We start from the raw sequence: 9,460 nt of genomic DNA, 5'->3' as shown, positions 1-9,460 counted from the left end.
CAGGTCAGGAAACAACAGTTAGAACTGGACATGGAACAACAGACTGGTTCCAAATAGGAAAAGGAGCACGTCAAGGCTGTATATTGTCACCCTGCTTATTTAACTTACATGCAGAGTACATCATGAGAAGAGAGTGAAAAAGTTGGCTTAAAGCTAAACATTCAGAAAACGAAGATCATGGCATCCGGTCCCATCACTTCATGGGAAATAGATGGGGAAACAGTAGAAACAGTGTCAGACTTTATTTTTGGGGCTCCAAAATCACTGCAGATGGTGACTGCAGCCATGAAATTAAAAGATGCTTACTCCTTGGAAGAAAAGTTATGACCAACCTAGATAGCATATTGAAAAGCAGAGACATTGCTTTGCCAACAAAGGTCCATCTAGTCAAGGCTATGGTTTTTCCAGTGGTCATGTATGGATGTGAGAGTTGGACTGTGAAGAAAGCTGAGAACCAAAGAATTGATGTTTTGAACTGTGTTGTTGGAGAAGACTCTTGAGAGTCCCTTGGACTGAAAGGAGATCAGTCCTGGATGTTCATTGTAGGGAATGATGCTAAAGCTGAAACTCCAATATTTTGGCCACCTCCTGCGAAGAGTTGACTCATTGGAAAAGACCCTGATACTGGGAGGGATTGGGGGCAGGAGGAGAAGGGGACAACAGAGGATGAGATGGCTGGATGGCATCACCCACTTGATATACATGAGTCTGAGTGAACTCTGGGAGTTGGTGATGGACAGGGAGGCCTGGCATGCTGCAATTCACAGGGTCGCAGAGAGTCGGGCATGACTGAGCGACTGAACTGAACTGAATGAAGTAAGAGAGAAGCCATTAAAGATGAATATTATTTTCTACTTTCTTATAAATCTATCAGAGCAGGATTTTCTTTTAGCAGTTTTCTCTAGTCACTCTCATCTCCCCAGTTATATACATTAACATGAAGGCAGAAACCATATTTATCACATTCTCTGAATAATTACCAGCTCTTTCAGAGGATGTTTTAATATCTCACGTTTCCTTTTTAATGGTCCAGTGTTCATGGCATTTCTATGAGTGTGACTATCTTTTCACTGGTAGGGCTACACAGTTTCATTTAGAAATGAGCCAGACTTCAATTCATTTGGAACTGTGTATAAAAATTTCCATACAAACATTCTAGTGTTGTTCACACGTATATGTAAGTCAACATGCCAGCAAATGATCATCTCTTTACACTCCTAACATAAAACCTTGTGTGGATAGAAATAAGTCAACATGAATGAATAATTCATTCACATCTTTGCTTTGCTGTCCTGTACTACTCAGATCTCACATTAAATGCCACCTCAGAGTCCTTCTTAGCTCACTAATGTAACCCCTTCATTCTCTCATAACCTTCTGCTTTGATCCACAGAACACTTAGCAGCAATATTTTTTGTTTAGACAATTTCCCCCCCTAATTCTAACCAAAGGCAGCAAAGCACTATATGAACAGAGACTTATATTTCACTAATGTATCCCCAGTACTTAGCAAAGTACTTGGCAAATAAAAGGTAACCAATAAATGCTTGTGGAATGATATGTGAGTGTGAGAGAATGTAAACCTGAGAAACAAAGAAATCCATTCATACATCTAATAAATATCCCATCTTTTTGATGCACATTTCCTGGCTTAATCCTTATAGCATTTTGCCGCCACCTTCCCACCCTGGCCTCTTGAGGGCACCAAACTCACCCTAAGTGTGTTAGTTGCTCAGTGCTAAGCCGCTTCAGTTGTGTTCGACTTTTTGCAACCCCATGGACTGTAGCCCACCAGGCTCCTCTGTCCATGGGATTCTCCAGGCAAGAATACTGGAATGGGTTTCCATTCCCTTCTCCAGCAGATCTTCCTAACCCAAGGATCGAACCTGAGTCTCCTGCATCGCAGGTGGATTCCTTACCCTCTGAGCCACCAGGGAAGACCCCCGTCTTTAGGCCTTGTTAAATACTGATTTTAAAGGACATGTATATTATGATAAACGAAATAATGTCTTTTATACCAGTGGTTCTCACCTGAGTGGAGGGGGGGAGGACATGTCACAATATCTGAAGGTGTTTTGACTTATCACAACTGGCAGGGTAGTACTGGCATCTACTGGAAGGCCAGGGATACTGATGCTAAGCATCCAACATTGCAGGAGACTGTCCCCTACAGAAAAGAATTATCCAGTCCCAAATGCTAAGAATTACAATGTTGTACTCTATTCTCTATTCCTTGTAAGGATTCAAGGTGACACATATTTATTAGATAACTACCATATGCTAGTATCAAATTGATTTCTTGTGAATAGAAAGACATTATAGATGAATTACAAGTGGATTGATTAATAGATAGTTGACTTGCCAGATGGATGGATGAAGGGATATAGATGGGTGAATGGATCCTTTATTGACATACATGCATACATACGTCAAACTAAAGCAGTCATAATGCTCTGTGTAGGAGTTAAATAAACCACATGTAATTGCTAATTTCAGGACATTTAAATTCTTTTTATTCATCCTACTGCATCTCCACAGAACTTGTTCTTTTTAACAATAAAATACTGGACTGAATAGAAAGCTACTCATGAATTTGGGGAGAGACTGTATGGTCATTTTGGCCTTAAATGGTAATGATATTTGTGGATAGATTTGCTGTGAGAACTAATTACCAGATTTTAGTTAAGTGCCTCGTGAAACAAATATAATAATGCCTTCTTCAAATGAAAGGCATGTCTCTTTCCCAAAAGTGAGAATCACTGTGACAAGTGAGAAATCCATTAACTATGTAGATGGAATCGTTCTGCATATAAGGAAGTATCAAACTGGAATCTAGGAAAAGAGTGTGAGCAGAGGCTTTTTGAAAATAGAGGCTCAAATAGTGGAGATTATACTTAGATCCCTGAAGAGAAAATAAAAATTTTATTTCCCTGGAGGTCCTACATTTTACATAGCATAGCCCAAAGATCAGACTGTAAGTAGCAAAGGCAGGATTTATGAAAAAACAGGGAGTAGAAGTAGCTTCTACCTCACCAAGTCTCCCTCATTTCCACTGTAGTATGCAGGGATCCATAGTGTATGGTTTGGAAGCACACAAACTAAGACAACACAGAGATTAGCATGGCCTCTGTATAAAGATACATGCAAATTTATGAAGTTTTCTATGTTTTACAGTGGGATGACATATTCAAAGTGCTAATGGTCAACCAAAGGGTCTAAGTCACTCAAAACAATTCTGCAAAACTGACGAGAAATGAAGACATTCCCAGGTAAACAAAGACTGATGTGTTGCTAGCATATCTGTCCTACAAGAAATATTACCGAGACTCCTTCAAAGGGAAATGAAATGACACTAGATGTTAACTTGAATTTACACAAGGAAATAACAGCAGTAAAAGAAAATATGTAAGACATTGTATGTATTTTTGTAAACTTTTCACTCTTGATGAAAAGATAATGGCATAAAACAATAATTATAAAACTGTATAATGGTGAGCTTACATTGTATAAAGATGTAATTTGTATGACAATAACAGCACAGAGAAGAGGAACTCAGGATGGATTAAAGAGTTGAGTGTAATGCCAGAGACTATATAACTCAGAGGAAAATATTGGTAGAACTCTCTGACAAATTGCAGAATTTTCTTTGACCCCCTTTCTAGAGTAATGAAAATAACAAAGATTAGCAAGAGGGATCTAATTAAATTTAAAAGTTTTTTCACGCAAAGAAAACCATAAACTAGATGAAAAGACAGCTTTCAGGACCAGAGAAAATATTTGCAACTGACAAAAAAATCAATCTCCAAAACACGCAAACATCTCATGCAGCTCAAAACCAGAAAAATAAGAGGGGGATTCATTGGTGGCTCAGTGGTAAAGAATCTGCCTGCCAGTGCAGCAGACATGGGTTCAATTATTGATCCCCAAGATCCCACCACTACTAGAGAGTAGCCCCTGCTTGCCGCAACTAGAGAAAAGCTCATGCAACAACAAAGAACCAGCATAAGCAAAAGTAAATAAATTTTTAAAATTTAAAAAATGGGCAGAAGACCTAAATAGATATTTCTCCGAAGAAGACATACAGATGGCTAGCAAACACATGAAAAGATGCTCAACACCACTAATTACTAGAGAAATGCAAATAAAAAACACAATAAGTTACCACCTCACATCCACCAAAGGTATCACCTTACACCTGTCAGAATTGTCGTCACTAAAAATCTGCAAACAATAAATGCTAGAGAGGGTATGGAGGAAAGGGAACCCTCTTGCACTGTTGGAGGGAACGTAAATTGATATAGCCACTGTTCTCCATTCCAAAGAGCAGAATGGAGGTTACTTAAAAAAATTAAAATAGAACTACCATATGACCCAGCAATTCCACCACTGGGCATATACCAAGGGAAAACCATAGATCAAAAAGACACATGAACCCCAATGTTCCATGCAGCATGACTTAACAAGAGCCAGGACATTGAAGAAACCTAAATGTACATCAACAGAAGAATGGATAAAGACAATGTGTACATATATACAATGGAACATTACTCAGCTATATGGACCTAGACTATCATACAGAGTGAAATTAATCAGAAAGAGAAAAACAAATATTGCATATTAAAATAATTTAAAATTTTAAATATTGCATATTAAAATTTTTTTAAGTGCATATGTGGAATCTTGGAAAGTGGTACACATGTTGAAAGCAGAAATAGAGACACAGATATAGAGAATAAATGTATGGACACCAAGGGTGGAGGGGGGATAGGATAAACTGGGAGATTGGAATTGATATATACATACTATTGCTACTAAATATAAACTAGATAACTAATGAGAAACAACACTCAGTTGTGGATGTGACTGATGATAGAAGCAAACTGACTGGTCATAAAAGCAAAGTCCGAGGCTGTAAAGAGCAATATTGCACAGGAACCTGGAACGTTAGATCTGTGAATCAAGGTAAATTAGAAGTGGTCAAACAGGAGATGGCAAGAGTGAACATCGATATTTTAGGAATCTGAATTAAAAGGCCTGGAATGGGTGAATTTAACTCAGATGACCATTATATCTACCACTGTGGGCAACAATCCCTTAGAAGAAATGGAGTAGCTATCATAGTCAACAAAAGAGTCTGAAATGCAGTACTTGGATGCAATCTCAAAAACGACAGAATGAACTCTGTTCATTTTCAAGGCAAACCATTCAATATCACAGTAATCCAAGTCGATGCCCTGACCAGTAGAGCTGAAGAAGCTGAAGCTGAAGACTTCTGTGAAGACCTAGAAGAACTTCTAGAACTAACACCACAAAAAGATGTCCTTTTCATTATAGGGGACTGCAATGCAAAAGTAGGAAGTCAAGAAACACCTGGCGTAGCAGGCAAATTTAGCTTTGGAGTAGAGAATGCAGAAGGGCAAAGGCTAATAGAGTTTTGCCAAGAGAACGCACTGGTCATAGCAAACATCCTCTTCCAACAACACAAGAGAAGACTCTACACATGGACATCACCAGATGGTCAACACCAAAAAATCAGACTGATTATATTCTTTGCAGCCAAAGATGGAGAAGCTCTATACAGTCAGCAAAAACAAGACCAGGAGCTGACTGTGGCTCAGATCATGAACTCCTTATTGCCAAATTCAGACTTAAATTCAAGAAAGTAGGGAAAACCACTAGACCATTCAGGTACGACCTAAATCAAATCCCTTACAATTATACAGTAGAAGTAAAAAATGGATTCAAGGGATTAGATCTGATAGACAGAGTGCCTGAAGAACAATGGACAGAAGTTTGTGACACTGTACAGGAGACAGGGATCAAGACCATCCCCAAGAAAAAGAAATGGAAAAAAGCAAAATGGTTGTCTGAGGAGGCCTTACAAATAGCTTTAAAAAGAAGAGAAGTAAAAAGGAAAGATATATGTATTTGAATGCAGAATTCCAAGGAATAGCAAGAAGAGATAAGAAAGCCTTCCTCAGTGATCAGTACAAAGAAACAGAGGAAAACAATAGAATGGGAAAGCCTAGAGATCTCTTCAAGAAAATGAGAGATACCAAGGAAACATTTCATGCAAAGATGGGCACAATAAAGAACAGAAATGGTATGGACCTAAGAAGCAGAAGATATTAAGAAGAGGTGGCAAGAATACATAGAACTACTATACAAAAAAGAGCTTCATGACCCAGATAATCATGATGGTGTGATCACTCACCTAGAGCCAGACATCCTAGAATGTGAAGTCAAGTGGGCCTTAGGAAGCATCACTACAAACAAAGCTAATGGAGGTGATGGAATTCCAGTTGAGCTATTTCAAATCCCAAAAGATGATGCTGTGAAAGTCCTGCACTCAATACGTCAGGAAATTTGGAAAACTCAGCAGTGGCCACACGACTGGAAAAGGTCAGTTTTCATTCCACTATCAAAGAAAGGCAATGCCAAAGAATGCTCAAATTACTGCACAGTTGCACTCATCTCACACACTAGCAAAGTAATGCTCAAAATTCTCCAAGCGCAGACTTTAACAGTACGTGAACCATGAACTCCCAGGTGTTCGAACTGGTTTTAGCAAAGGCAGAGAAACCAGAGATAAAGTTGCCAACATCCACTGGATCACTGGAAAAGCAAGAGAGTTCCAGAAAAAACATCTACTTCTGCTTTATTGACTATGCCAAATCCTGTGACTGTTTGGATCATGACAAACTGTGGAAAATTCTTAGAGAGATGGAAAAGCCAGACCATCTGACCTGTCTCCTGAGAAATCTGTATGTAGGTTAAGAAGCAACAGTTAGAACTGGACATGGAGCAACAGACCATTTCCAAATCGGGAAAGAAGTATGTCAAGGCTGTATATTGTCACCCTGTTTACGTAACTTATATGCAGAGTACATCATGAGAAATGCTGGTCTGGATGAAGCACAAGCTGGAATCAGGACTGCTGGGAGAAATATCAGTAACCTCAGATATGCAGATGACACCTCCCTTATGGCATAAAGTGAAGAACTAAAAAGCCTCTTGATGAAAGTGAAAGAGGAGAGTGAAAAAGTTGGCTTAAAGCTCAACATTCAGAAAATGAAGATCATGGCATCTGGTCCCATCACTTCATGGCAAATAGATGGGGAAACAGTGGAAACAGTGACAGACTTTATTTTGGGGGGCTCAAAATCACTGCAGATGGTGACTGCAGCCATGAAATTAAAAGACACTTGCTCCTTGGAAGCAAAGTTATGACCAACCTTGACACCATATTAAAAAGCAGACATAACATTGCCAACAAAGGTCTGTCTAGTCAAGGCTATGGTTTTTCCTGTGGTCATGTATGGATGTGAGAGTTGGACTATTAAGAAAGCTGAGCACCAAAGAAGTGATGCTTTTGAACTGTGGTGTTGGAGAAGACTCTTGACAGTCCTTTGGACTGCAAGGAGATCTAACCAGTCCATCCTAAAGGAAGTCAGTCCTGGGTGTTCATTGGAAGGACTGATGCTGAAGCTGAAACTCCAATACTTTGGCCTGATGCAAAGAACTGACTCATTGGAAAAGACCCTGATGCTGGGAAAGGTTGAGGGCAGGAGGAGAAGAGGATGACCGAGTATGAGATGGCTGGATGGCATCACTGACTCGATGGACATGAGTTTGAGTAAACTCCAGGAATTGGTGATGGACAGGGAGGCCTGATGTGCTGCAGTCCATGGGGTCGCAGATGGTCGGACATGACTGAGCCACTGAACTGAACAAGAACCTGCTGTACAGCACATGAACTCCACTCAGTGCTCTGTGGTGACCTATATGGGAAGAAAATCTAAAAAAGAGGGGATATATCTATACATGTAGGTGATTCACTTTGCTGTATAGTAGGAACTAACAATATTGTAAAGCAACTATACTTCATAAACAAAAAAACAGAAAACATGAAAGATGGTACCACTTTTAAAAAAAGAAGAAAGAAAGAACAGGAATGCACTGGGATCTTTAATTCTTATTAATATTCTTATTAGTATTAACCCAATAAGTTGTTTTATGTCAGATGCTAATTGTAATCCTCAAGGCAACCACTGAGAAAATGAAATTTAGAATACAGAAAGTAGAACAAGGGAAGTAAAATGGTACACTGCCAATTATTTAACACAGAAGTTACTAAAGGAGAGACAAAAACAAAAAATAGATGTAGAAAAATAGCAAAATGCTAGATGTCAATTCTACTGTAACAGTTATTACATTAGATGTATGTGGACTGAACACTAATTTCAAAGCAGAGATTGGCAAAAGAGTTTAAAGAAAAATTTCCAATTATATGGTGTTCAGAAGTGCATAACTTCAGATTCAAAGATGCTTATAGGCTGAAAGTAAAAGGAAAAATAAATACCTTGGAAAAGGTAACCAAAATAGATCTTAGGTGGCTATACTACCATTAGGCAAAATAGACTTTAAGGAAAACATTGTTACTTTAAAAGACAAAGAGGGACTTTTTTTTAAATACAATGCCAGCAAGCCAACCCATCAGAAGATATAACAATTATGAACATAAATGTACCTTAAATCATTCTCAAATACACAAGATTAAAAATGGGTACAATGAAGGGAGAAATAGAGAGTTCAACAATAATAGCTGAAAATTTCAATACTTCATTTTCAATAATGGATAAAACAACTAAGCAGAAGATAAGGAAATTAAAGATTCAGAAGTTTCCATGGGCTCTTGTTTGAGGACACAGAAATGGCTGAACAGAAAACTACAGAGCCACTATACCAAGACAGAACAGACCTATAGATTACTAAGAGTTTTCCAGAGAAGCAAAACCAACAAGATATGTATATATGTGTATAGTTGTAGATATGGAAATTTATTTTGAGGAATTGGTTCACACAGTTGCAGGGTTTCTTCAGTCTAAATGTGTAGAGCAAGCTAAGAGGCTGGACACTCAGGAAAGAGGTGCAGTTTGAGTCCATGGGCAGACTTGCTGGCAGACGTCCTTCTTGGCATTAGATAAGGTAGATCCTATTCTGTAAAACACTTCAACTGCCTGCATGAGGCCCACCCACATCACAGAAGCCAACCTGCTTTACTCAGTGTCTCCAACTTAAATGCCATCTAATCCAAAAAGGCTTCCAGATGGCTCAGGGGTAAAGAATCCACGGGCAATGCAGAAGATGTGGATTCAGTGTCGGGAAGACCCCCTGGAGAAGAAAATGGCAATCTACTCCAGTATTCTTGTCTGGGAAATCCCATGGACAGAGCACCTGGTGGGTTACAGTCCATAGGGTTGCAAAGAGTCAGACATGACTGAGCGACTGAGCATGTATGATACATCCAAAAAAATATCTTCACAGAAACACCTACAATAATGTTTGACCAAATATCTAGGGACTGTGCTTAGCCAAGTTGTCACATAAAATTAACCACTATAGGCTCCAATGATAAGATAGATAGGTGGCTAAGTCTCAGAGGGGCCCAGCACCAGAT

General features: G+C 39.0%; 1 non-coding gene across 1 annotated transcript; it reads left to right on the top strand.

Moving 5' to 3' along the window:
* The first annotated feature begins 3,069 nt into the window (after nucleotides 1-3,069).
* LOC120868510 lies at nucleotides 3,070-3,171 on the top strand. The gene has a single exon (XR_005722250.1). It is a non-coding gene; the product is annotated as a U6 spliceosomal RNA (small nuclear RNA).
* The last annotated feature ends 6,289 nt before the right edge of the window (nucleotides 3,172-9,460 follow it).

This window comes from Oryx dammah, unplaced genomic scaffold (genome assembly GCF_014754425.2).
Source record: "Oryx dammah isolate SB20612 unplaced genomic scaffold, SCBI_Odam_1.1 HiC_scaffold_9, whole genome shotgun sequence".
Classification (NCBI taxonomy): Eukaryota; Metazoa; Chordata; class Mammalia; order Artiodactyla; family Bovidae; genus Oryx; species Oryx dammah.
This window is presented reverse-complemented; position numbering and strand designations above follow the sequence as displayed.